Source organism: Pelodiscus sinensis, chromosome 28 (genome assembly GCF_049634645.1).
Source record: "Pelodiscus sinensis isolate JC-2024 chromosome 28, ASM4963464v1, whole genome shotgun sequence".
NCBI lineage: Eukaryota > Metazoa > Chordata > Testudines > Trionychidae > Pelodiscus > Pelodiscus sinensis.
The window spans coordinates 10,336,397-10,364,360 of NC_134738.1; the positions used below are offsets into that span (position 1 = coordinate 10,336,397).

Consider the following 27,964-nt stretch of genomic DNA (forward strand, 5'->3'; position numbering starts at 1 on the left):
GAGGGTAGGAGGTAGGGCGCAGAAGCAGAGGGGGATGCAGGAGAGTCTGGGGGGAGGTAGGATGCAGGAGTGGAAGGGGGTGCAGGAATGGGATGGAGATGCAGGTTCTAGGCAGGAGAGAGCAGCAGTGGGCTGGGCAGGAGAGGGGTGCTTACCTGTTGCAGCTGCCCATCGACACACATGGCTCCATGTCCCTGCCACTCCCAGGTACTGCCCTCTGCTGCGCCTATGGGTGGTGATTTTGGACAATCAGACCAGCGGGGGAAAGCCTCCTCTGCCATTTCCCCAACGGGGGCGGGGGAGAGAGAGGAGGGGAAGCAGCAGCCTGCAGAATTGCTTCCTCCCCTCCCCGCCAGGCAGAGGCCATGGGTTGGATCCAGCCCCAAGCTTGTCTGACTCTGGTCTGTGAGGTTTGCACCCTCCCCAATTCCAACCCCACAGTGGAAGGCTACGTCTACACTGGCATGATTTTCCGGAAATGCTTTTAACGGAAAAGTTTTCCGTTAAAAGCATTTTCGGAAAAGCGCGTCTAGATTGGCAGGACGCTTTTCCGGAAAAGCACTTTTTGCAGAAAAGCATCCGTGGCCAATCTAGACATGCTTTTCCGCAAAAAAAGCCCCGATCGTCATTTTCTGGAAAAAGACTTTTGCCCAAACAGGAGCAGCATAGTTTTTCCGGAAAAGCACTGATGATTTTACGTGAGATCGTCATTGCTTTTCCGGAAATTCAAGGGGCCAGTGTAGACAGCTGGCAAGTTATTCCGGAAAAGCGGCTGATTTTCCGGAATAACTTGCCAGTATAGACACAGCCGAAGAGTGTGGGGAGGAGGGAGGAACTGCAGTGCTTCTGTGTGGCTTATCAGTTAATCGTTTAAATAACTCTACACTAACGTCCCAACTCACTACAGAGCAGAAGGAAGGGTGGCAAGACCATATCGTTCCAGTTTTCCTTCTGTGCTTCTGCTGGCAGTGGTACCTACCTCAGAAGGCAGCCCCACCGCTAGCAGCAGTGCACAAGGAAAGGTGGCAACACCTCACCATCCCAGCCTTCCTTCTGCGTTGTTGCTGGCAGCATTGTAGACGTCCGAGCTGGGTTTCCTGCCAGTACCTACCACTCTCTGGCCCCTCAGCATAGAAAGTAGGGCTCACCCAGCAGTGGCACAGAAGGAAGGGTGGCCGTAGCAGACCATGACAACCTTCCTTCTGCGCTGCAGCTAGCGGAAGGGTTGCCATCCTGGCCTGGTGCCTGACCAGTTGCCACTATCGTTTCAAATTTTCCAGACTCCTGGGTATATGCGGAGAGGATATACACTAAAGGACTGTGTCTAGACTGGCAAGTTTTTCCGCAAAAGCAGTTGCTCTGGCTGCTTGAATTTCCGCAAGAACATTGACGAGCTCATGTAAGAAATCAGTGCTTCTTGTGGAAATACTATGCTGCTCCTGTTCGGGCAAAAGCTTTTGCGCAAAAGGGCCAGTGTAGACAGCTCAGATTTGTTTTGCGCAAAAAAGCCCCGATGGCGAAAATGGCCATTGGGGCTTTTTTGCGGAAAAGCGCGTCTAGATTGGCACGGACACTTTTCCGCAAAAAGTCCTTTTGCGGAAAAGCGTCCGTGCCAATCTAGACGCTCTTTTCCACAAATGCTTTTAACGGAAAACTTTCCGGAATGCTCTTGCGGAAAATCATGCCAGTCTGGACGCAGCCAGGGAGTCTGAGATAAAAGGTGGATTGTATTTGTCAAGGAGTATCAGCATTACTTGTCCCAGACAATGGATTTTTGCCTGTGTTCCAAGGAGCATGCCTGCCCACACACACACCTTGGCACCCGTAGTTCAGCAAAAGCTGATTGTGGGAAGTATGTCACCCATCATAATGGGAGTAGGCAGGCAACCTGCAGATTCTTTTGCAGTTCTTGCCAGCTTTGGCTGGACTCCTGCTGAGAGACAGCGGACACTCGAGTCCTTTTATAATTTTTCCTCCGTTTTGCAACTCTTTCCTCCAAGTGCTTTTCTACAAGGGACGGTCAGGCTTCCACCTTATATTGTAATGCCAAGCACCAGGACCCAAAGGAAAAAGGGCTGTAATGTACTGGTATCCAAATAATCCAGGGTTAAGGCACCAATGACAACAATAAGTATGGCAAAGTAAACTCTTGCTGTGATAAATTTCCTTTTGATGAATCCCACCCTGGCTATGGGGACATGGTGTTTTCATCAGCTTTAAAAATACAGAACTCCTGTTTGTTTCACTACTAGAATCAGAAGGCGTCATTTCACATCTGTCAATTAGAAAGAGTCATGCTCCACTGCCAACGTATCTATCAGAATTAAACAGTGTCTAAAGCTGACATAACATTTACACTTGTCTCTCTGCCAAACCTTTTAACGCTACTAAAAAAAAAAAAAAGGCCGCCATTGGATAACATAACTGTTGACTAACATTTGCATGCAGTAAACCACAGACTTGGCAAACACCCTCAGGAAGGGAGCCAAGGAAATATTCTGTTTGACCTAAAACAACATTTGCAAAGCAGAGTGGTGGGAACAAGTTAACTCGTATGGACTAACAGTGCGGGGGAGGGGAGAAAGATAAAGAATATAATAGCTCAGATCAGTTCTTCATCAAACACAATATCCTGGCTCTGCAAGTGCCCCTGACCACCTACGTAAGAGGAAGGTGCAAGAAATCTTGTAGCAGGGAACTATGGGAAAGTTTTCTCTGAGCCCCAAAAGTTAAAAGCTGGTTTAAACCCTGACGCAAGAGAATTTCAATCTTTTGAAAAACCCTTTCCCATGGACTTGGATTGTTTCACCCTATGACGATGCTGCAGGACCAAGCAGGAGAACCTAATGGGGTGAACAAGGAAGCGTAGCCAATGGGCTGTGTCTCCAAACACTCGTGGCCTAATGCGGAGAGGTTACTGAACACTCCAGCTGAACTGCAAGGGTCCAGCACCTCCCACAGGCAGGCCCTTCAGGATCAAATATAGGGTGAAATCAATCCCCGGGCAGAAGGGTAGCCCAAGACTTGTAGCATCCTTACCTTCTACAGAAGACCTCAGAGTACGGCTTACAGGGGACGTCTGTGCTTTCTACAAGTTGTCCCGGCTCTTTACACGATGAGAAAGATTAGGATCAAATTCAGGCAAATTTTAGGCACATTATCAGCTAGATATTCTATACCTGGAGCAGAACTGGTCTGTCCCATCAATGAGAACTGGTCTTTCCCATCAATTCAAAATCCACATGGAGGCTCCTCTCTGACAAGAACCATACAGGTCTGGGGCATATAGTTCATAAAGTTGCACACATCCCAGTCAGATTATTCTTGATGCTGGAAGGGGTATTTTTCGAAAAGGGGCTGTTGCTAGCCAGGATAAAGACACTGATGACCTAAAATTCTGCATTCCCTGGGCCTGATTTTGAAACACAGCCTCCTGTTTTGCAGGCACAATTATGCATTCCACTTTTTTGCGCCTGTTTTATTCCCCCATCTTGTCTGACACTAGGTGTTGAACCTGCACTAGAAGCACACGATGCTACCGATTGAGCTGACGAGTCCAGGTTCTGTGACTAGCACCTGCCACGACCCACAACCTTTGTGGGCTGGCACATGCCACAATGGATTAAACCAGCTGTCCATTTTGGGGACAGATGCTTAATGTTAAATACGTGGTGAAAGATTTGAATGGATGGGGAATGGAGGGTTCAGCCCCTTGCAGGAAGGAAAAGTTCAGCCATGCTAAGCATCCCAGCCATAGTTCTGATGCAGGCTCCACCATGTACAACTAAGAAAAGAAGAAAGGTACTTTGCAGAAATGGCAAACCATAGATTTCCAGACCCTTCCCATGATATCACGTCACCAAGTCTTCAGCAGATTCTTTTTCCTTTTATCCTACTGAAAGAACCGAGGTGGAAAGAGGCTTCGTGCCTTTTATATGGAACATCATGGCGTGAAGGCAGACAAACAGAATAAATCAACACAGGACAGCTACGGAGGCATTTCCAAACATGTCTGGCTGCGATAATTTATAGAGCTATTTGCTCTTAGAAAAGACAGATCAGAGATAAGACAAGTATTTCTACAGGAAACAAAAATGAAACACACATCCATTGGCATTCTGTTGACAATCTCCAGCCCTCCGAAGAAAATCAGAGGAGAAAAATGTAAAAGGCCTTCTTGGGACCTTTTGCACAGTCTCAGCATCCTGAAGCCCAAATTGGCTGACTCCAGTGGAAGGGTAGCAAAGCATCATAGAACCCGTTTCATTTGTGATCTTAGGACAAGACGGAGGAAGGGCAGGGCAAAGGTTTCTAATCACCTGTTCAGGAACCTCCAGGGTAAATTAGCTAAGGCCAGGACTATACTAGACCTGGAAGGTTGGTTTAAGGTATGCAACTCCAACTATATAAAATATGTAGCTGGAATCAGCTTCCCTTAAGTACTCCTCCTGTTTGTGAGGAGTACTGGCATTGACCGGAGCCACCCTCTGTGTTCAATTTAGTGGGTCTTAACGAGATTGATCTCCAGTGCAGCAAGTGGAGACATGGCCTGCGGTACCTATCTAGCTCCCATTGCTGCTGTATCTGAGAGCCAAACCTCACAACATTTCATTCATTTATCCTCCCAACTCTTCTATGAGAGAGCAAAGTGCTATTATCTCTCTACTACAGAGGGACTAAATGACTTTCCCAAGGTCACAAAGGGCATCTGTGGCAGAGCAGAGAACTCAAGCCAAATCTCCCAAGTCCCAGACTAATGGCCTAACCATTGGCCCATCCTAATGTGTGTCCCAGCAGCAACAGCCCCTATCGGTCACCCATCAGGACAACTGAAGGTAACAGTGTTGACGTAAATTTTAGAAGGGTAGCCATGTTAGTCTGTTTAAGTAAAAACAATGAGGAGTTCTGTGGCATCTTAAAGACTAACGAAGTGGGCTGCAGGCCACGAAAGGGCTCATGCCCAAATAAATGTGTTAGTCTTTACATTGCCACAGGACTCCTCATAGTTTTAGTGTTGCTGTAATATACTTACAGTTCTGCAAGGAGTTTGATTAGATACCACGTGAAAGTTTGACTAAAAACCTAGAATAATAAAAGACGGCTAATGGATAGGTTTCAGATTGGACCTATAAATGGGGAATAGGCATGAAGAGGGAGTTTCCAGTGAGATCAGTTTTGGGGCTTTCTCTGTTTAATGTTTTTTTTTCTTAATAACCTGGAAGAAACAATACAAATCACCATTATAAGAACAAAAGACTGGCCAGCCTGGGTCAGACTAACAGCCCATCTAGCCCAGCATCCTGTCTGCTGACAGTGGCCAATGCCAGATGCCCCAGAGGGAGGGAACACAACAGATAATCCTCACAAGATCCCTCATGTCACCCATTTCCAGACAAAAGTTGATGAATGGCAGCTGACACAAAAATAGGGGGAGTGGTAAGCAAAGAAAAGGACAAGTCGTTGGGATCGTCCCGGCTCAGACAAAGAATATGCAGTTCGGTGCGGCTCCGTGTAAATGTCCATATCTAGGAACAAGGGGGATTTCAAATAGGTGTAGACCTCTGAATTCAGCACCGATGCAGCAACTGCTGGAACACTGTGTCCAGCCCCGGTGCCCGCAATTCGGGGAGGATGTTGATAAATCGGAGAGGGCGCAGAGCAGAGCCATGAGGATTAGAAAACATACCCTAGAGCGATAAACTCAGAGCTTTCGTTCTATTTAGCTTAACAAAGAGCAGGTTAAAGGGTGACTTGATTGCAGTTTGTAAGTACCTACGCATGGGGAACAAATCTAGCTGAGATAGGTCAAACCTGATCTGGATTCTAATGGCTGGATGTCGAAGCTGGACAAATACAAACTGGAAAGAAGGTGTAAATTGTTACCGGTTGAAAGCAATTAACCATTTCAACAATTTACCCAGGGTTGTGGAGGAGTCTGCATCAATTACCATTATTTTTTTCGGAAAGATCAGATCGAGGGATTATTTCAGGGAAGTTCTATGACCAGTGTTGCACAAAATGTCAGAGTAAGAGTTGCTTCCAGCCTGAGAATCTATTAAAGTGCAGCATGCTCCTTAAACTCAGACATTTAGGGACCACAAGGAGCCACTGAATGGCAGCTTTGTGCTACCTAAGAAACCGTGTTCAGATAAATGTAGGCGTAATGGATGTGACCAGCCCTCTCACCTAGTGGGTAGAGCACTAAACTAGTATTCAGGAGGCATGCATTCTATTCCTGGTTCTGGCCACTGGCCTACTGAGAAAGTCACTTCCCTGTTCTGTGCCTCAGTTTCTCCATCTATAAAATGGGATGAAAGTGACCCCCTTTTGCAAAGCACCATGAGATCTACTGATGACAAGTGCTATATAAGGGCTAGGGATTATTATCCTCCTCTAGTCCAGTATCCTGATGAACAGCATGAAGCAAGCCTTTTTGCTCTCAGACATGTATCCAAATTCGAAAGATCCATGCAGCCCACATACACAGTATCCAGGCAATCAAGCAATGTCAGCAACCCCAAAAAGTTACAAGCCCCGAACAATGCAAACTGCACAGGACAGCCATGGAACGGAACCAAGAGCTACAATCTACAAAATTGCCCTGGACCAAACAAAATAAAAATGTGCTTCTGTTCTAAGTAACTTCTTTTGATTACAACTTATGTTCTGATGACACAATCAGCATGGCCAGCCGGCCCTTGAAGTCCCCCCTCTTACAATGCCGCAGTGTTCTCCCATTTGTAAAGGAGAAACAACCTAGTAACAAATTGAAATGATAACCAGGCTGGGAGGTGGAATTGGAGGTTATTGATGCCGCAGCTGTTGTGATTGCTTTAGCCCTTTCTAACTTGGGAAGTACTGCAGCCCCAGATTCACAAAAGCTTTCAGCACCATTTAGGCGCCCAAATAAAGGCCAGATTATTCAGAGTCCTCCACACCCACAGGAGGAGTCAGCTTTTCAGACAAGCGCCACACCCCTCGTGCGGAGTGCTTTTGGGAATCTGGCCACATTTGTGCCGCACACTTGAAAGTCTGTCTTTATGAAGATTAACCCCTCCAAGCACAGTCTTTCTTCTCAGGAAGTTATATTCTCATGACCAGCTTTGGGAGACAATTTGGGTCGCTTCCAGAGTCTGGTAGAGCCGCCTGTTGCTGATTCAATCGAACCAATTTAATCGGTAGCCGAACACACAGGTTAGGCATAATTTATTAGACAACGGCCCCTGATTTATTTGGTTAACTGATGCGGGAAGTCAGGCGCACAGCTCACGGCAGCAGGTTCACAGACGCTACGTTTTAGTTGGAAATTCCAATTAGACCCAGCGTGGACAAATCCATGCCACTAAAATGAGCTAGGCATCAGAATGAGATGCGATTGGGCACTCCCTGTGCTAGGCACTGTACAAATACACGACAAGAGAGCGCATGTTTCAAAGAGCTTGCATTCTAAATGGACACGGGCACATAAGAGCTTATGTAACTACCACCAGGCAGATTTGAACCTGGGACCTCCGGAGCTTAATAGAAGAGCCTCTACCCTTTGAGCTAAAAGCCAGCTGGCTTTCAGCTCATGCTGTAGGGGTCTCTTGTTGTTGTCTGTTGCTGTGGTCTAGGTGCCACTGCATGGGACAGTGAACCACACTAGGGCTATGTCTACACTGACGGGTTGTTGTGCCAGAAATATGCAAATGAGGCTAAGGTGGAATAATAAAATAATCAGCCTAGCAGCATTGCGCAAGAGGGTTTTTCTTGTGCAAGAAGGGGCAGGGTAGACGCTCCTTCTGGCGCAAGAGCCTCTTCTGCAAATTGGCGGCTCATTAGGTATGCAAATGAGGCTTGGCGATATTCCATGCTTAGCCTCATTTGCATATTTCTGGCACAACAACCCGTCAGTATAGACATAGCCTAGGTGTGTGAGTTACATTTATATTCTAGACAAGTACTAGGTGAGAGAGAAGAAGCCGCACTGGCTCCATTTTATATAGGAGAAACTGAGGCAGAGCCAGGTTAAGGCCAAGTCCACACTGGCACTTCCCAGCCCTGTAACTTTCTGGCTCAGGGGTGTGAAAAAACATCCCCCCCACACGCCATAAGTTCCAGGGCTGGGAAGTGTCCGGGTGAACGAGCGCTGTATGCAACTCCTCTCATGGAGGTGGCTTACATAGTGCGCTGGGAGAGCTGTCTCCCAGCATGAGTGCTGTGGCTGCACTTTCAGTTTAAAGTGCTGCCACAGTTAGGTGTAGATAAAGCCCGAGGGACTTGTATATGGGTCAGGAAGGCTAGTCGGGGAACGGAGCACAGATCCCTCCAATGCATACGCTCTTACTTGGTGCATCTAACATCTCGGCATACCCAGCCATCTCTTTCAGGGCAAAAGTCCCCAGTAAATCACTTTTCCTTTCATCTGGATGTTTTTCCTTGGATGTTGCTATCTTCAAAAAGTATCAGGCTTCCGGCAGACGGCTGAAGCTCTCGGGTGCCTGGCACAAAGGTAAGACATACTCTGGTGCCAGGGTGAACCCTCTTTCCGTGAAACTACAGAGCCCTGCAGCGGGAACCAATAACCCAGGGGTTAATGGGAGCCTGGTAAATACAGCTGGGGTGGAGGCACCAAAGGCTCCCTGTCACTGCCCTCGCGGAGAACTGACGCTCGCATTTGACAAGGGTTTGCCAAGCAAAGCTCCTGCAGAATAAGCACTCGTGTAAATAAGCCTTGAGACAAGAGTTTCTGGGGGCGGAGGTCCTCTCTTGTCAGCTTCGCACAGCAATCATGGCAGTTGACTTGGCTTCTTTCATCTGAGGAGTTCAGACTATCCTTCAAACTGTTCTCATATATATGAGCTGTGCTGGGCGCTTTCCCCAGCCAGTGTGGAACTGACACAAAGGTACCCCCTTAGCTCTGTCCCCTGTCCCAATGTAAGTGGTGTATTGGGGACTTGGAGCAGGGTACTGCACTTTTCTATGGCTATTCGCTGCTTCCAGATCACAAGCCCTGCTTCTCATGAGGGACTTTAATCACCCTGACATCTGTTGGGAGACCAATACGGCAGGACACAGACAATCCAGGAAGTTTTTGGAGAATGTTGGGGATAACTTCTTGGTACAAGTGCTGAAGGAACCGACCAGGAGCCGTGCGCAGCTTGACCTGCTGCTCACAAACAGAGAGGAACTAAGTAGGAGAAGTAGATGTGAGTGGTAACCTGGGCAGCAGTGATTATGAGATGGTCTATTTCAGGATCCTGACCAAAGGAAGAAAGGAGAGTAGCAAAATACACACCCTGGACTTCAGAAGAGCAGACTGACTCCCTCAGAGGACTGATGGGCAGGATCTCCTGGGATGCTAACATGCAGGGGAAAGGAGTCCAGGGGAGGTGGCAGTATTAAAGAAACCTTATTGAAGGCACAGGAAGAAACCATCCTGATGCACAGTAAGAAAAGCAAATATGGCAAGCGACCAGGGTGGTTTACCAGGGAAATCCCTGGGAGCTTAAACACAAAAAGGAAGCTTATAAGAAGCGGAAGCCTGGACAGATGACTAGGGAGGAATATAAATGTATAGCTCAAGAATGCAGGGGAGTGATCAGGAAGGCGAAAGCACAACTGGAATTGCAGCTAGCAAGGGCTGTGAAGGGAAACAAGAAAGGTTTCTACAGGCACGTTAGCAATAAGAGAGCGATCAGAGAGGTTGTGGGGCCCTTACTGGATGAGGGAGGTATCCTAGGGTACGTTTAAACTACATGGCTCCGTCGACGGAGCCATGTAGATTTGTTTGTTTGGCAAAGGAAAATGAAGCCGCGATTTAAATAATTGCGGCTTCATTTAAATGTACATGGCTGCTGCGCTGAGCCGACAAACAGCTGATCAGCTGTTTGTCGGCTCAGCGCGCTAGTCTGGACACTCCCTTGTCGAAATGAAAGCCTTTTATCGACCTCCCCGGTAAACCTCATCCTACGAGGCATAACGGGGAGGTCGATAAAGGGCTTTCAGGTCAGCACGGGAGCATCCAGACTAGTGCGCTGAGCCGACAAACAGCTGATCAGCTGTTTGTTGGCTCAGTGCGGCAGCCATGTAAATTTAAATGAAGCCGCGATTATTTAAATCGCGGCTTCATTTCCCCTTTGCCGATCAGCCTAATCTACATGGTTCCATCGATGGAGCCATGTAGTTTAGACACACCCCTAGTAACAGATGATGTGGGAAAAGCTGAAGTACTCAATGCTTTCTCTGCCTCTGTCTTCACAGACAAGGTCAGCTTTCAGACTACTGCACTAGGCAACTCACTATGGGAAGGAAATGGGCAGCCCTTCGTGGAAAAAGAATAGTGTAAAAACTATTTAGAAAAGCCAGACATACACAAATCCATGGGTCCAGATGTAATGCATCCGAGGGCACTGAGGGAGTTGACAAATCTCATTGCAGAGTCTTTGGCCATTATCTTTGAAAACTCTTGGAGATCAGGAGAGGTCCTGGATGATTGGAAAAAGGCAAATGCAGTGCCCATCTTTAAAAAAGGGAAGAAGGACGATTCAGGGAACTACAGACCAGTCAGCGTCACCTCAGTCCCCAGAAAAATCATGAAGGGGAGCGTCAAGGGATCCCTTCTGAGGCACTTGGAAGAGCAAGTAATGCCTGGCTAATCAGATTAGCTTCTATGATGAGGTAACTGGCTCTGTGGACATGGGAAAGTCGGTGGATGGATGTACCTTGACTTTAGCAAAGCTTTTGATACGATCTCCCACAATATTCTTGCCAGCAAGTTAAGGAAGTATGGATTGGATAAATGGACTGTAAGTTGGATAGAAAGCTGGCTAGATTGTCGGGCCCAATATGTAGTGAGCAACAGCTCAATGTCTGGTTGGTGGTCGGTTTCAAGTGGAGTACCCCAAGGATCGGTTCTAGGGATGGTTTTGTTCAACATCTTTATTAATGACCTGGATGAGGGGATGGATTGCACCCTCAGCAAGTTTGTGGATGACACTAAACTAGGAGGAGAGGTAGATACAGTGACCTAGACAGATTAGAGGATTGGGCCAAAAGAAATCTGATGAGGTTCAACAAAGACAAGTATAAAGTCCTGCACTTGGGATGGAAGAATCCCAAGCATTGTTACAGGCTGGGGACCGACTGGCTAAGTAGCAGTTCTGCAGAAAAGGACCTGGGGATTACAGTGGAAGAGAAGCTGGATATGAGTCAACAGGGTGCCCTTGTAGCCAGGAAGGCTAATGCCATATTAGGGTGCATTAGGAGGAGCATTGCCAGCAGATCTACAGAAATAATTATTCCCCTTTATTCAGCTCTGGTGAAGCCACATCTGGAGTTTTGTGTCCAGTTCTGGGGCCCCCACTATAGAAAGGATGTGGATGCATTGGAGAGGGTCCAGCAGAGGGCAACCAAAATGATTAGGGGGCTGGAGCACATGACCTGAGGAAAGACTGAGGAATTCGGGCTTATTTAGTCTGCAGAAGAGAAGAGTGATGGGGATTTGATAGCAGCCTTCAACTTCCTGAAGGGGGGGTTCCAGAGAGGATGGAGAGAGGCTGTTCTCAGTAGTGACAGATGGCAGAACAAGGAGCAATGGTCTCAAGTTACAGAGGGGGAGGTCTAGGTTGGATATTAGGAAAAACTATTTCACTAGGAGAGCGAGGAAGCACTGGGATGTGTTCCCTAGGGAGGGGGTGGAATCTTCATCCCTAGAGGTTTTCAAGACTCAGCTTGACAAAGCCCTGGCTGGGATGATTTAGTTGGGATTGGTCCTGCCTTGGGCAGGGGGCTGGACTTGATGATTCAGGAAATCTCTTCCAGCCCTAGGAGTCTATGATTCTATGATCCTAGAGCTGCCTGAAGGCTGCTCTAGTTACACCAGGAGCCAAACAGGCTCCTCTGCAGCTCCAGACGCACAAAGGTGTCAAAAAAGGGAACGCAACAGGCTGGGATTCAGTCAATGTCACATGAAGCAGAACCTGGCAGTCCCTGCCTCCCAGCTCCTAGCTGTAACCACTAGTCTACAAACATAAAGGCAGATCACACTTCAAAAAGAGACACTCCTAATTCAAGTGAGTGGTGCACTTCAGTGCGGGAAACAATGCCAGGCTTTCCCCTTGAGCGATTTTTTTTTCCAGCTGGGTTTGAAACAAACAGAACGTGGGATTATCAGGCCCTTCATGCCAGCAAGATAATATGAATCCTTGTTAGAGACTTAGAGTGCTGAAGCTGCCATGATTCATGCCAATATGTATCTCCTTTGTTTTCTTCTAGGTGTTGCCATGTACAAGGAGTGGGGGATGTGGAATCCTCATTTGAAAGATGAATTTTACATTAAAATAGAATTTCTAGCAGCAACTGGTCCCCTCCTTTCAAATGTTCCCACTACTGACACCCAGAAGGTACATTCAGCCGACTGCGGCTTAGCTGACTTTGGCATCAGGAGTAGCTGAGAAATATCACCTGGTGCCACTCAGTTCTCACGCATTCTTTCAGCTTTCACAGCTCTGCTTCTGCTCTGTTCCCAGACCCGGTGTAAGTGGTGTATTAAGGACATGGACTGGTGGATAGCACTTTTCTACAGTTATTTGCTACTTTTCAGGGAACACTAGAAGTACAGCCTACGTTACAGCAGCATCTGCAACATGGGGGTACAGTAGACTTCCAATAATCCGGAACCTATGGGACCTAGGTGGTCCCAGATTATCATATATGCCGGACTATCAGGAGGTACTATAAACTGGTTATATATATACTGTATACATTATATACTGTATATAAAGTGTTCTTAACCCTTTTTATTGTACATACTGTATTCAGTATACAGGCAGTCCCCGGGTTACATGGATCCGACTTACATCGGATCCCTACTTACAAACGGGGTGAGGCAACCCGGCACTAGCTGCTTCCCCCCAGCAGACCAGGGAGACGCGGAGCGGCTTTTCTCAGCAGACACCTCAGCTTGAGAATAAAGGACTGAGGGAAGTGAGGTGTGGGAGAATAAAACTGAGCTCCGGAGAAATGTTTGGCTAGAGTTTCCCCTACAATATGTACCAGTTCCAACTTACATACAAATTCAACATAAGAACAAACCTACAGTCCCTATCTTGTACGTAACCCGGGGACTGCCTGTACTGTAATGTTTTAGTTTTTTAAGCCTTTTTTACCCTTTTTGCTCAGTTCAGCTGCTGCCGCTGTTACCTTGTGACTCATTTTTTGCCGAAGCTCACTCACTAGGCTCTTGCCATTTCGGTGCCGGACTATCAGGAGTGCCGGACTATTGGATGCCGGACTATTGGAGTTTTACTGAAATGGGTCCTGCCCTGCCCTGAGAAGAGGGCTTTGGAATCGAAGAGCTTTGTATGTATTTTGTTATTTAAAGTCCACTCCGCAAATGGAGAGAGGGTTCCAAAAAATGGAGAAAATTCCACTTTTTTTCTCCAACAAAGCCACCAGATACACAAGTTGAGAGTCAGTCCTGCCATGTTGCAGGACCAGACCCTGGTTGGGCGAATGTATTTAAAATATCAAATTGGGTATCCCCCAGATTTTGGGAGCCTAAGAAAGCTTAGGATTTCCTGGAGCCCTCTTCCCTGGCATGCTGACTTCCTGAACCGGACCATCGGCAGTAGCCTCTGCCAAGTCTGGTCACATCATTAGGCCAATGCTGGAAGGGACCATGCAGTCTGAACTTGGCAAGAGACCTAATGTATCCCTAGAGAGTAGGTATTACAGTAATACCACTAATAACAAACCAACACATCAGATCAGACCATCGGGCCCCATCCTGACTAGTATCATGTCTCTGAAAGTAGCCAAAGCCTTATGCTTTAGAAAAACAAAAGGCAAATAAATTATGTCTTGGACATTCTTCCTTACAGGAGTAATTCCTTCCTGCCTCGTATAAATGATCAATATTTTCCCAGAATCTGAGATCGGAAGGGGATATGCGCCTGGGAACATTTCGCCTTACCTAGTATTGCTACAGACCTTATTTCCAGTCACATACGTTTCACCTGAGTCCTCTGCTATTATTTGGTGAGCTAACAGGATTTTCCCCCTCCCGGCCTTTGGCTGGGTATTTGCCATAATCAAACCTCCCGGCCTTCTATTTGCTCTAGTGAAAGGAGGAATTACTGTCGTATTTATCTACTAGAACTTCTTTCTTCAGGTGACTGTTCATCTCATTTGCAAGGCAGACCCAGGGCCACAGATCGGCGTGAAACTTCTCTACATGCAGCTTGTTAAAGAGATACTCGGAGACGGAGGATTTTTAGAAGCACATACAGAAAGAAACAAAAAAGCATTCCAGCGGCGGCCCAAATAACCACCTGGATTATATTTGCTTGTGGTTTTCAGGTTCAAAGGGGAAGGACAGGAGCATTTCTCGGCTTGGTCAGTTTCCTCCAGGCAGCGAGAAGAAATTTTCTTTACAGCTACCAGCAAACCATGGAAAACAAAAGTAAACACTGGAGCAAAACATTGGCCCTACATACAAATGCTTCTTAGGCAGGGCTGGGCAGGATGTGGCCTGGGGGCCAGATCTGGCCTGCCTAACACTTTGATCCGGCCCACAGACTACATCTGGCCACTTTCTGGCTGTGTCTACATTGGCATCCCTTTCCAGAAAAGGGATGCTAATGTAGACTTCGGAATTGCAAATTCCGCGGGGGATTTAAATATCCCCCGCGGCATTTGCATTTACATGGCTGCTGCTTTTTTCCGGCTTGGGGATAAGCCAGAGAAAAGCGCCAGTCTAGACGTGATTCTCCGGAAAATAAGCCCTTTTCCGGAGGATCTCTTATTCCTACTTCAAAGTAGGAATAAGAGATCCTCCGGAAAAGGGGTTATTTTCCGGAAAATTGCGTTTAGACTGGTGCTTTTCTCTGGCAAAAACCCCGAGCCGGAAAAAAGCGGCAGCCATGTAAATGCAAATGCCGCGGGGGATATTTAAATCCCCCATGGAATTTGCAATTCCGAAGTGTCTCATTAGCATCCCTTTTCCGGAATCCCAGCCGGCGTTTGGCCGCTCCTGCTCAGCGTCATGGCACTACCCCAGCAGAGGCCAGACCCCGTGAGCCCTTTAAATAGCTGCAACAACCCCGGCAGTTGTCAGGCAACACAATAGCAGCGGAGCCAGCAGCTGCGAGCCCTCTGCTGTGGTTTTAATTCAAAGCCTCTGGCCCCAGACAACTCTGGGGGGAGGCTAGTCCCCAATCCTGTCCCTTCCTGGGGTGGAGCCGGCCTGGCACATGACCATTTATGAACATTCATTAAGTGCCTCCCACCACAAAAATTATTGCCCACCCCGTTCTTGAATCCAGCGAGCTTAAGTTGCAATAGCAGAGAAGGTAGCACAGCTTGGACTCCTGTATAGGGGGGTTCGTGAGCCAAGCCCACGCCAAGGGATCATGCTGAGGTGGCATTTCTCACCTTGAATCTCATGCTGCAGTATCTTCACAACTGCTGCTACCTGCCCTGGCTAGGTGCGTTGGCGCATGGCCGGAGTTTCCTATGAGGACATGCCAAGAGGTGCCCCCCGCAGTTCATCCTAGACTGAGGTCGATGGAGATCAATGGTTTTAAACTAGGGATGGTTCTGACATGTCCATATCCTCCTCTCAGACCCATTCTCTAGACTCCAACCACCAGAGATGCTCATCTCATCTTGTCAGTGTGTGTACGGTGGTATCTGAGCCCTGAATGCAGTCACCAGCGAGACTGGGGAGCTAAATAGAAGTGGCACTTTGCAATGATCATCATATCTGTTGGGATGAATGAGGCATGTCCCATCACTACTGACTCTCCTCTGCCTTCCCTGACCCCTAGCCCCTCCCCATTGCCCACGGCCCCCACTTCCTCCCTACCCGCCTCCCCATCCAAGGCTTAATTTGTCCCCCAGCTTGTTGAGCAATGTTCCCCTTAATCGTTCCATGTGCAGAATAAGTTTTTTATGTGCACCAAGGGATGTGAGAATGTGCACCACCACTAGAAACTAAAATCTAGCAGAGGGTGCTTTGCTAATCGGCTGGGCAACATTTGAATCTTTCCCGAGCGGCCACACAAGTGCCCAGTTTACCGAGAACTCTGTGGCTCAGTAAATTGGCTGTCATAAGTGACATTTGTAGGTTTGTTCATATTGCTTCCCAGACAGCCAGCCTGCGTCTGTGGAAAAAATGATATTGACAGCCCTACTAATACCACCAACAGACTCACTAGCTACCAAGTCTAACACAAAAAGGCAAAAGAAATGACAACACAAGACAAGAACATGCAAAGCGCCTCATTTTTGTTTCTATTCTGTGTAAGGTCCAGTACAGGATAGACACAAGGGCATGTTATTTTGATTACTTTGTTTTCCAAAAAAAGGAAAAAAAATCCACTCTTTGCATAAATAAATTACAATGACTTGGATAGAGACGTGCGCGCATTTGTTTGTTTAACGTAATAAAGTTGATTCAATATTTTAGGAAAAATTGTTGAAGCAGCCACCAACAAGAGCTGGTGGCTGCACTCGGAGGATGCCAAATAAGTTTCTTGTGAGGACCCCTGTCCCAGATGGTGCTAATTGGCAGCGTGGAGGAGGGGCTATGTTTTAGTGAGGTAGAAGCTAGAGCCAGCCTCTAGGACAAGGGTCTCCAACCTTTTTAAGCATGAGATCACTTGTTGAATTTAAGTGCAATCCAGGATTAACCTCAAACCTTTTGGCCCGCCTCCTTCCCGCCCCTTCTCCAAGGCTCCGCCCCTACTCACTCCATCCTACCTCCCCCACCCTCACTCACTTTTATCAGGCTGGGGGCAGGGACTTGGGGGGCAGGAGGGGTTCAGGACTGGAGCCGGGGTTCGGTATGCGGGCTTCAGCTGGGCACCTCTTAGCAGAGGTGGCTTCTGGGTGGTGGTGCAGGGGGCTAAGGCAGGCTCACCCCTACCCTGGCCCTGCACCACTCCCCAAAGCAGCCAGCAAACTCTCTCCAGCCCCGCTCTGTAGAGATGGGGTACAGGGTGGGGGAAGGGCACCCTGATATCAGCACCCCCCTTCCTCTTCTTCCCATGCCCTCCACATCACACAGGAGGCTCCCAGGGTGAGAGGCAGCTCCAAGGCAGAGGACAGGAGCAGCACAGGAGTGCTGAGAGGGGCAGCTAAGGGCCGGCACTAGACAGCCTTCTGGCCAAACCCCTCAGGATCACCTGTCAGAAGTTCCAAGATCTACCAGTCGATCCCGATCGACTGGTTGGTGACCACAGCTCTAGGGGATCTGACAGCCTGCATGAGCCCCTGGGCCAGGTGGCGTTAGGAGGCCTAGCACCTCACTCTCGGAAAGGGAGGGGCCTTGGGCAGTAGGGGCAGGGCCCACTATTAAGCGGGCTCCCTCTCCCAGCCCTCATAGCCGCACGGAGCATGCAGCGTAGTGCTCCAGCGGCGATTTAAAAGGCCCGGGGCTCCAGGCATCTCTGATGCAGTAGTAGCGGTGGTGACGGGGAGCTCTGGGACCCTTTAAGTCACCAGGTCCCAGGGAAACTGGCTCCTTTGCCCCCCTCTTCCCCGCCTCTCTATGGGCCTGCCAGCACCAACTAAGGCTAAGTTGTTCTGCCATCACACCTCCATCTCCTCCTAAGGTGAAATTCCACCCTGGGCAGAGACTTAGTTCAAGGTCTATGTGCCATTTGTCTCCCTCAAGCACCCTTTGACGTGGGGGTTCATGACGCACGGGTCTTTGTGCTGATCCTCTGCACAGAGCAAGTTTCACCTTTGTTGATTTACTTCTTTTTTCTTTCCAGAAAAGAATCATTGCTGCCTCCCCTCTCTGTTCGGAGCCAGATTTATACTGGTTTAACTGGGAGCAGCATCTGGCCCTTTGTGCCATTTTATTGTCCGACAGCCTGACCCTTTGTCTTGTAAAGCTCAGAAACCTGCATGGCCCAGATAGGTCTCCATTGTCCCTAGTGACAGAATAAGAGAGCAGGTTTTAGGTGTGGCCCGAAAACTTTTCACACTCTACGCAGTATCTTGTCATCCAAGGTAAACACGCAGCTTAATAACTTTGCAAGAGGAGGGGAAGGGAAGATATTTGCCTTTACGTTCAATTCCCTTTAATGCCAGAATAATATTTGATGAGAAACAAAGAATGGAACAGACTAGATGATAATCACAAGCGGTGAACAAACACCACTCAGATCCTGGATTGGTCTAATTGATAGAACGTTGACAGACTGGGACAGGAATAGCTGTACCCGTCCATTCACTGGTACAGCACGTAGATATTTGATCCGTCATGGGTGGATGACAATTCTTGTGCAGCAAGGGTACATGGATCTCTTACTTCTCTTACCTCGTGGCTCCATTCATTTCCATCTTGCAAGGACAGACGAATGATCATAGAACCATAGAATCCTAGGGTTGGAAGAGACCTATCTTCACTGAGAATTTCTATGGCCCAGGATGAGTCTCCATCGCCCTGCATCTTGTGTCTTAATTTCCCTGTGTGAAACTAACAAATTAGAATGGAAGCATCTTACATGTACATTGCCTGGGTGTAACTACAGTCAAGATGTAAAATCCTGGTTAATTGGTTAACCAGTTAAACCTTAGATTTAACCAGTTAACCCATTAAGCAGGATTTCTCTCCCATGTGCAGGGCTGAGTCAACGGCTCCTGCTCCTGGCCCCCTTGGATCGGGGGGCTGGCTCCCGACCCCCATAGATGGTCCATAGTCAGGCAGCTTCTCCCAGGTTCCAGTTAAGTGGTACCCAGTAAGCATCACCCCTTACCAGGTGATGCTTACTGGGTAACCGGTTAACCATTCGCATCCCTAAACTACAGCTGGTCAGGAATTTTCAGACAGTGTCTTTTGCTTTGGAAAAATGCTAATTAATCAAACCCAAAACACTTTGTTGGAAGGTTGATTTCAACAAGTCTTCCGAGTCAAACAATTTTTGAAAAATAAATTGACGTTTTCATAATGGAAAGTCGAGTTTCGTGGTTCTGAACAACTTTTCATTTAGAAATGCTCATTTATATTTCAAAAGGTAAACAAAACATTTAAAGGAAATGTTTCAAAGTGATCACAATGAGAGGTTTTGATTTCCTTGACCCTCCAGACCTGTGTCTGATGAGTAGTGCCACCCTTAGAAATGTCAAGGAACTGCAACTCAAAGAAATAAAAAAAGCTAAAATGTGAGAGAGAGCGAGATCAGGCCCACACATGGGAGGTGTGTATGAAGGGTATGAACACACCCGCCCTCCCTCACAGAAATTACTGTGTACGGGCCTGGAGATGTTTCTAAATATGCGCAAAGAGACTTGTTAAAGAAAGGGAAGGGATATCTGTAAATCTAAAGGTTAACACACAACATGGTTTCCCACGCTGTCATTTACAGAGCCATCTAACCAACCCATTTTAACTCCCCCAAATGTACGCAACTTGGGGTTTGACTACATTATGCCGCGCCATTGAACTACTGCAGCTACACAAACAGCATAGCTGAAGTTGACATACTTACTATAGCGTCTTGCATGTGGTAAGGTGCAGGCTGCTCTCCTGTCGACACCAGCTACCTTTCTCGTCTTGGTGGAGTACCAGCGTCGATGGGTGTGTGCTTGGAGATCAATTTACCACGTCTATATCAGACGCGATAAATCGATGGCTGGTGGATGGATTGTTGCAGCGTTGATCCACCATGTAGTGTAGAAAAGGCCTTACGGAAGCACGCCAACAGGATTTGGTGCCTGGCCCCCAAACCCTTCAACCACCGCCTGATACCTGGCACCACTCCTAGAAATGGAAAAGAAACACAGCAAAAGTGTGAGGAAAAGTGAAGTCCCTTTGTAGATGTGGATCTAAATGCACTGGCCACAGCATCAGGCAGATCAAGAGATCATTAAGTCCAGTCCCTCATGGCAGGACCCAAGCACCATGTCTGCAGCTTGTGCTAACAGATGGGGAAGCTGTAACATTTATAGCCTCTGGGGACTAAGTATAGAGAGATGTGTAATCATCAGAAGGTTACAGGAACCAAGAAGCCCATGTATGGAATAACCTGCTGTCAAGGAAAGTTTCTCTCTCGCTCCCAACAGTTAGAGGTTGACTGAAGTATGAGGATTTCTATCCTTACTGGTACCCTTGTTTATTTTTTTAATTATTTACTAATATAACTCTGGAGGTTTTTATTATCTATATAACTGTCTAATCCTGTTGTATCAGAATCCAGTTTAGCCAGGTGGCTACCATCTGGAGGAATTTACAATCTACACACAACTGCCCGAGTAACAATCCAGGTGGAGGACAGGAAAAACGTGACTTTTCCGGGATTGTCTAAACTCTCTTTGGCAAGCCTAAACACTAGTGACTTCCAGTCACAGACAGCGTGCGTGCCTGCTCACTAGTGACACGTTGTTGAATTGATTTTATGTACCACAGTTACACCTTCCCAGTGTATTAGTGCTGTTCACCTAGACCCTTTCAAATAGGGCTAGAGAAAGCACTAGAGAAGATGTACTGTGCAAAGCACCTTTGCAGAGATTCTTGCACAGCAGAAAGAAAATATTGCTTAAGATACCTGATTCTATCCCAGGTCCCTAAATTCTCTGACTGGCTGGTCTACACAAATAATTAGTTGGCTGCAATCTGGGGTGTGAACGGACCCTGCATTAGCCTGCCATGCACTAACCATCCATATGGATCCTGCCAGCACACACTCTATTTCTACTCCCACCTCAAAAGAGATGATATCGAAGTGCACTAAGGAACTTTTAGATCACATCAGCAAAGTCTATAGAGTTAGTTCATGGGAGGCTAATGCCGGGTTGATTAACACTCCAGCTTGCCACAAACTAAATCACAATGAAATTCTCTTCTCCATATGCACCCTTACTGGATTAGTGGCATGAATTACACTGGAAGAGAAACATCTTCACAAGCCCTCCCTTCATTTTTTATTTTTTTAAATAAAACCACATTTTCCAATGTGAAGAGCAACAGTATCAATTTATCAGGGAGTTTTACCTCCTCTCTCTTGTGTGGCTAGAGAGAAGGCTTTGACTTGCAGGACTAGTCATGCAGCAATCTTCAGAAAGGCTACAGTAATAGTGAATTTAAAGGAAGGGCATTGGCAGCCTGTCTTCTGGGTGTTTCTCTACAGCCACAAGCGACAGTCAGTCTGGCTCGTTGGTCTGCTCGGTGCCACCAATGCTCGTTATCAGATGGGCATGTTGCAATGCCACCTTTGCAGGAAGGAAAAAGGGAAAAACATAACAGAAACCAACATCCCTCCCCATTTCGATTGAAAGCGATCACCCTCCGCCCTTTCTGGCCTTAAAATCTAGGAGTGATGTCCTGGCCCTATTGAAGTCCATGGTATTGTTATTATTGACTTCAGTTGGGCCAGGATTTCACCCTATACATCTCCTGAAGTCCTGCTGACCGTGCCTCCTTTTTGGATGCAAAATGGCCATTTGACATCTGCAGTGACTTTTTTCTCCTCGATGTAAAGGATTAGCAACTAGAAACACAAGCTGAGAAAAGCCTCTGACAAAGGATGCCGACCATAAGCGTGAATCTCCTCTCCTGTCAATATTGTAATTCTGCTCATCAGCGTGGAATTTGTTCTGGGTTGCACAGGTGTGAGATTAGGTGTAGAACTTCAAGAGACAGATAACAGTCTGAACACACTGCAAGCCCTGTCTGTTTGAGATGGAGAGGGCTAGAAAGTTGTTTATAAATCTGGGGTGGGGGGGGGGGGGGGGGGGGGGGGGGGGTGGGGGGGGGGGGAACTAGCTTAATAGTTTCTACTGAATTAGAGGCCAAACTTTCACAGATTTACTACCATATTCTTATTATTCTTTCTAAATGAATTTTACTCCTATTTGAACAGTTAAGATTAATTTAAACTCACAAAATAAGTCTTAATTGGCACATAGGCCCTGCCCTGGGGTGTATTTCACCCATGCATAGTTCCTTTGGATCTAAAACCCATGCCTTTACTAAGGGGGAGGATCAGTGGCTTCCAGATCAATCTTCTGGAGTTCAATTTAGCAAGTCTAGTAAAGACCCTCTAAATCGAACTCAGAAGGTGCCCCCATCAGTGACCCTTACTCCTGCTCCTGTGAGGAGTAAGGGAAGACAATGTGAGCTTTTACCTTCTGCTATGGGGATGGCGGGGAAACTTGAATTAAGGTACGTCGACTCCAGCTATGTAATTCATGTAATGTGTGTTACATATCTTAATTCGAGCTTCCCCTTTAGTGTAGACCTATTGTCAACCATGGAGGTGTTAGAGTTCCTAAAAATAAGCTGCAAGACTTTTCTTATGGAGAATGTTAAGTAACTGACAAGGGTAATGTCCTGTTCCCCCAGGGGAGATAGAGAGATAGATAGACAGATAGATAGATATTATTTTATTAAAACATGCTGGTGTGAAATGTGTTTGCTATGTACAAACCAAGACCTCCTCCACTGTAACTTGAGACCATTGATCCTTGTTCTGCCATCTGTCACTACTGAGAACAGCCTCGCTCCATCCTCTTTGGAACCTCCCTTCAGGAAGTTGAAGGCTGCTCTCAAATCCCCCCTCACTCTTCTCTTCTGCAGGCTAAACAAACCCAAGTCCCTCAGTCTCTCCTCACAGGTTGTGCGCTCCAGCTTCCTAATCATTTTGGTCGCCCTCCGCTGGACCCTCTCCAATGCGTCCACATCCTTTCTATAGTGGGGGACCCAGACCTGGACACAATACTCCAGATGTGGCCTCACCAGAGCCGAATAAAGGGGAATCATCACTTCTGTAGATCTGCTGGCAATGCTCCTCCTAATGCACCCTAATATGCCATTAGCCTTCTTGACTACAAGGGCATCCTGTTGACTCATATCCAGCTTCTCATCCACTGTAATCCCCAGGTCCTTTTCTGCACAATTGCTACTTAGCCAATGTTTAACTTTAAGCATATATCCATTGATGACAGTGAGACTTAAGAATAAGCTGAAAGTGCGTGTGTGCTGTTGTGAATAGGGAGGGATTTAAACCTGTGAACAGTATAAGTGCTGTCCTGAATTGAAACCTCACATTTCTATTGATGGGCATTATTTCACACAATGCCTTTCATTCACACAGAGCTGTAGCAGAGTTGCCAAGTGGCTAGAGTCCTGGCTTAGGACTCAGGTAACCCACTCTCTATTCCTAGTGCAACTTTCAGAAAGTCACTGCTTGTCTCTCTGCCTCAATTTCCCAACTGTAAAATGGGCATAATGAGACTGACCTCTTCTGTAAACTGTTTGGAGAGCTGCTGATGAAAAATGCTCTTTGATTATTATGCACAGCCTGGCTCCCCACTAATCCTTCCTGTTGCTAGTTTTAGGAATGGATCCTGCTGGCACGGTGTTAAGTTCACATCTGCACTAAAGCTTGGCTAGCAACTGCGACCCAGGACCCAGAGCTGGAACTGAAAACCTACCCTTTCCCCTGCTTCCTCCCCCCCCCCCCCCATACCTCCTGCACTGATTCCTGGGTCTCTTTCTCCACACCAGTCATAATTATATAAACCTCTATCATACCCCCCCTTCGTCTCCTCTTTTCTAAGCTGAAAAGTCCCCGTTTTATTAATCTCTCCTCATAGGGCAGCCGTTCCAAACCCCTCCTCATTTTTGTTGCCCCTTTTCTGAACTTTTTCCAAAGCCAAGACAACTTTTTCTGAGATGAGGTGACCACAGCTGCACACAGTATTCAAGATGCCGGCGCCCCATATCTTATCCTCCTATAAGTTATTCCTAACATTCTATTTACCTTTCGGACTGCTGCTGCACATTGAGTGGATGTTTTCAGGGAGCTAAAAGAGCTCTCTCGAGTGGTAACAGCTAATTGGTTTCTTTACTCTCCCCATGACATTCATAGAATTAAAATTCGACACTTTCCAACAAGGACTTAACAAACATTTGAACTATCTCACCCATTACCAAGATAGTTTCCCCAATTATCACCTCTAATACCATTAACTCACAAACATCCCACTCTCCCTACCTCTAATATCATCAATTCACAGACTCTTACCTTCCTTCCTTCCTCCCCCCCCCGCATCCCCCTCCTGTTCTGCAATGTGATTTGTCCTTTTCATATTTGTTCATTTTTTTAATTGTATCCTTTGGTATATATGGTTGTGACTACTTTCTTCCACTATTTGATCTGAGGAAGTGGGTCTGGCCCACGAAAGCTCATCATCTAATAAACCATCTTGTTAGTCTTTAAAGTGCTACATTGTCCTGCATTTTGCTTCAACTACCCCAGACTAACACGGCTACATTTCTATCACTAGAACTGGAAGGGACCTCGAGAGGTCATCAAGTCCAGGCCCCTGCCCCCCACAGCAGGATCAACCCCATCTAGACCATCCCTGATAGGATGTCTTTCTAACCTGCTCTTAAATATCTCTGGTGATGGAGATTCCACACCCTCCCTAGGCAATTTATTCCAGTGTTTAACCGCCCTGACAGGAAGTTTTTTCTAATGTCCAACGTAAACTTCTCTTGCTGCAGTTTAAGCCCTTTGATTCTTGTGCTATCCTCAGAGGCCAAGGAGAACAATTTTTACTTACTCCACCTTGCAACACCCTTTTAGGTACTTGATTGCAGCTCTCATGTCCCCCCTCAGTCTTTTTTCTAAACAAAACAAATCCAATATGTTCAAAAACTAAAAAAACAACAACAAATAGTCTTGCAGCTCCTCAGAAACTAACAAAAAATGGAGCTTTCGTGGGCACAATCCACTTCTTCGGATAAATGCAGTTTAAGGGGTGCAGTTTTCAAATAAATAGCACAGAGAGGTGGTGGGGGGAGGGGAGGAGAAGGAAAAAGAAGGGGAGGAAAGGGGGAAATTGTTAATTAGAGTGTCCATGCTAAATGAAGCTGATAAGAGCACTTAGTACCCACTCTAAGTACCTTTTGTTTGTTTTTTTATGTCATTAGGATGTGGAATGTAGCCGGTCATCCAGCCAAGGTCTTTGTTTAGATTTCTGTTGTAGGTAGCAAACTTGTAAATGAAATTAAGTTCTGTAGCTGCCCTGTCGAACTGGCTTTTGAAATTGGTTTGAAAGAATACGGTGACTTTGAGACCCATTAATGAGTTCCCCCTGGCTAGTTCTTTCAGTCTTCCCTCATAGGTCATGTCTGTAGGCCAGTGGTCCCCAACGTGGTGCCCGCGGGCACCATGGCGCCCACTGGGGCATTTATGTGTGCCCGCCGAGTGATCAGGGCCAACCCAAGCCACGGCGCATGCGTAGCCCCTGCCCTGGGCGCATGGCACATGCACGGCTCCTGCCTCGGGCATGCGGCGCATGTGCGGCGCTGGCCCTGGGCACGTGGCGCATGCGTGGCCCCACCGCAGGACAGTGCTAGCACTGGGAAATGAAAGACCTCCGACACATCCCTCATTTCTATTCTGGGGTCCTTTATGCCCAGTTGCCTGAATGAATTTTCCTGAATGAGTATGATTTATACAATAAATGACAAATCTCAAAGGAATCAGGATCTGGCCCAAGAAGAGCTGGCTTAAAACAACAGTTAAATCCATAGTAAGAGAGATGTAGCCGTGTTAGTCTGGTCTTGCTGAATGGGCCTTAAAGATGCTAACTACCTTACCCATCACAAAGATAGCTTCCCCAATTATCACCCCTATTAGCATTATCTCATAGACATTAACCTCTCCCCCTCACTCTCGCTCTGTTCTAAAATCTGACTTGTCAATTTTATATGCGTTCACTTTTTTTTGATTGTATCCCTTTGGTATATATGGTCATGCCAACTTTCTTCCACAATTTGATCTGAGGAAGTGGGTCTGGCCCACAAAAGCTCATCGCCTAATAAACCATCTTGTTAGTCTTTAAAGTGCTGCATAGCCCTGTCTTTTGTTTCAGTTAAATCCATGGTACTAGACTGCAGGTAGAGGCTAACATCCCCATGCTTGTGCGCTGATTGCAGGCTGTAAATCTAGCCCTAGCTGATTATACACAGTCACAGCAGGCAAACAAGCGCGATCCTGCAACAACCAACACTTAATTCTTCTCTGATCGGCATCATCCCCTTCCTGCTTGCTAACATGCCATACCCAGGGGCACTAGGTTCCTAACACAGTTAACATTAGGTAACAACAGGGAAAAAATTCTTGCCAGTTGAATTCACTTGCCAAAAGCAATCATGAAACCAAACACAACCAAGGGTGCAAACAACCACCGAAGCAAATTAGTTGAAAAATCTGGCCAAACATCAGTGTGAAATATTTTCCGACTTTCCCACACCCGCACGCCTCATTGTGAAACACGGGCAAAGGGACAGAAATAAGAAAAGGAAAAGGAAGATCGAATACCAGAAAAAAGCATCATTCTAACCACGAGATTTGCTGAGCTGAAGAATAGTCCCCCACTGGAAATGAGGAAGGCTTTTTTTTATAGGTGCCGCTTACAAGAACACAAGACAAAACAGTGGTTTAGGGCAGGGTTTCTCAACCAGTGGTACGAGTACCCTTAGGGGTACTTGAGAGAAATCTGGGCAGTACATCGACACCTGAAATTTGGAGAAGACTGAATTTGTGTTTTAAGTTTTAAGTGCTTTATTATTTTTGTACTTTTTACATTCAAAAATTTCATTGCCTGCCCAGCTACGATTAAGTTGTTTAAACAAATGAGTTGCAATGGTAGAAAAAATGTGTGTGTGTCTGAAAGCTGTATGTACTGGTGGACCCTATAATTTTTTTTAAAGGGTACTTTATAAAAAAAGTTTGAGAAACAGTGGTTTAGGACACAGCACTGGCCCCATAAGGAAATGGGCATAGAGCAATGCTCCCTCTAATTGTTTTCATTCATGTGTGGAATCAATTTTGTTATGTGCACCAAAGCACGTGCGGATGTGCACTGCTCTTGAGCAGCAGTTCTTACACTGTGAGGGTTCCCAAAGTGGGTCATTACCCCGTTTTAACTGAGGCCCCCAAGGCCAGCATTAAGTTGCTAGGAGCCAGGGGTGAAGCTGAAACTCCAGTTTCATCCCCACTCTGGGTACAGGGGTGGGGTTGAGGCCTCTCTCCTCCTGCACCAGGAGCGGCAGGGCTTGGCCTCCAGCCCCCTCCTCAGATCATGTAGTAACTTTGCTACCAGAAGGGGAGTCGCTGTGCAGAGTTTGAGAAGTCCAGGTCTAGAGAGCTTTTCCAGCCCCTAATTTCTATGGGCACTTCTACACTGCAGAGCGGATCTGCAATTTCCAGCCTACGTAGGCACAGACTGTGGCTCGTTCGGTGCGAATGAGCCCCTTCCAAACAGTGGTGTGGCCACTGAGGCATTGGTGACCGCTCCGGGTGGCACCCTGTGCCTGAACAGCCAGGCTGTCAATTGTAAGCACATCAGCTCACACTGACCTAGTGCAAACCTGTCTAGCCCTGCTGGGAAACACAGCTCAGGGCTGCGGGGGGATGCGCCCTATGGCTGTGTCTAGACTGGCAAGTTTTTCCAGAAAATCAGCCGCTTTTCCGGAAAAACTTGCCAGCTGTCTACACTGGCCGCTTGAATTTCCGCAAAAGCACTGACGATCTCATGTAAGATCATCAGTGCTTTTCCGGAAATACTATGCTGTTCCGTTCGGGCAAAAGTCTTTTTCCGAAAGACTTTTGCGCAAAAGGGCCAGTGTAGACAGCACAGTACTGTTTTCCACAAAAAAACCCCGATCGTGAAAATGGCAATCGGGGCTTTTTTGCAGAAAAGCGCGTCTAGATTGGTCACGGACGCTTTTCCGCAAAAAGTGCTTTTGCGGAAAAGCGTCCGTGCCAATCTAGACACGCTTTTCCGCAAATGCTTTTAACGGAAAACTTTTCTGTTAAAAGCATTTTTGGAAAATCATGCCAGTGTAGACGTAGCCTACAAGTCTGTGTTTGCCACTGTTCTGAACACTTGCTTCCCTGGGTTTGCTGGCGATGGCTCTGTCTGTCATAGTGATTTATACGGTAGCCAGTGCCCCCGG

At 47.0% G+C, this 27,964-nt stretch overlaps 1 long non-coding RNA gene across 1 annotated transcript; it reads right to left on the minus strand.

Moving 5' to 3' along the window:
- Positions 1-15,904: 15,904 nt before the first annotated feature.
- LOC142820936 (uncharacterized) lies at positions 15,905-21,718 on the minus strand. Its single transcript, XR_012897956.1, has 3 exons — positions 19,482-21,718; positions 18,311-18,469; positions 15,905-17,921 (listed from the first exon to the last, which is right to left on the minus strand). It is a non-coding gene; the product is annotated as an uncharacterized LOC142820936 (long non-coding RNA).
- Positions 21,719-27,964: the final 6,246 nt, after the last annotated feature.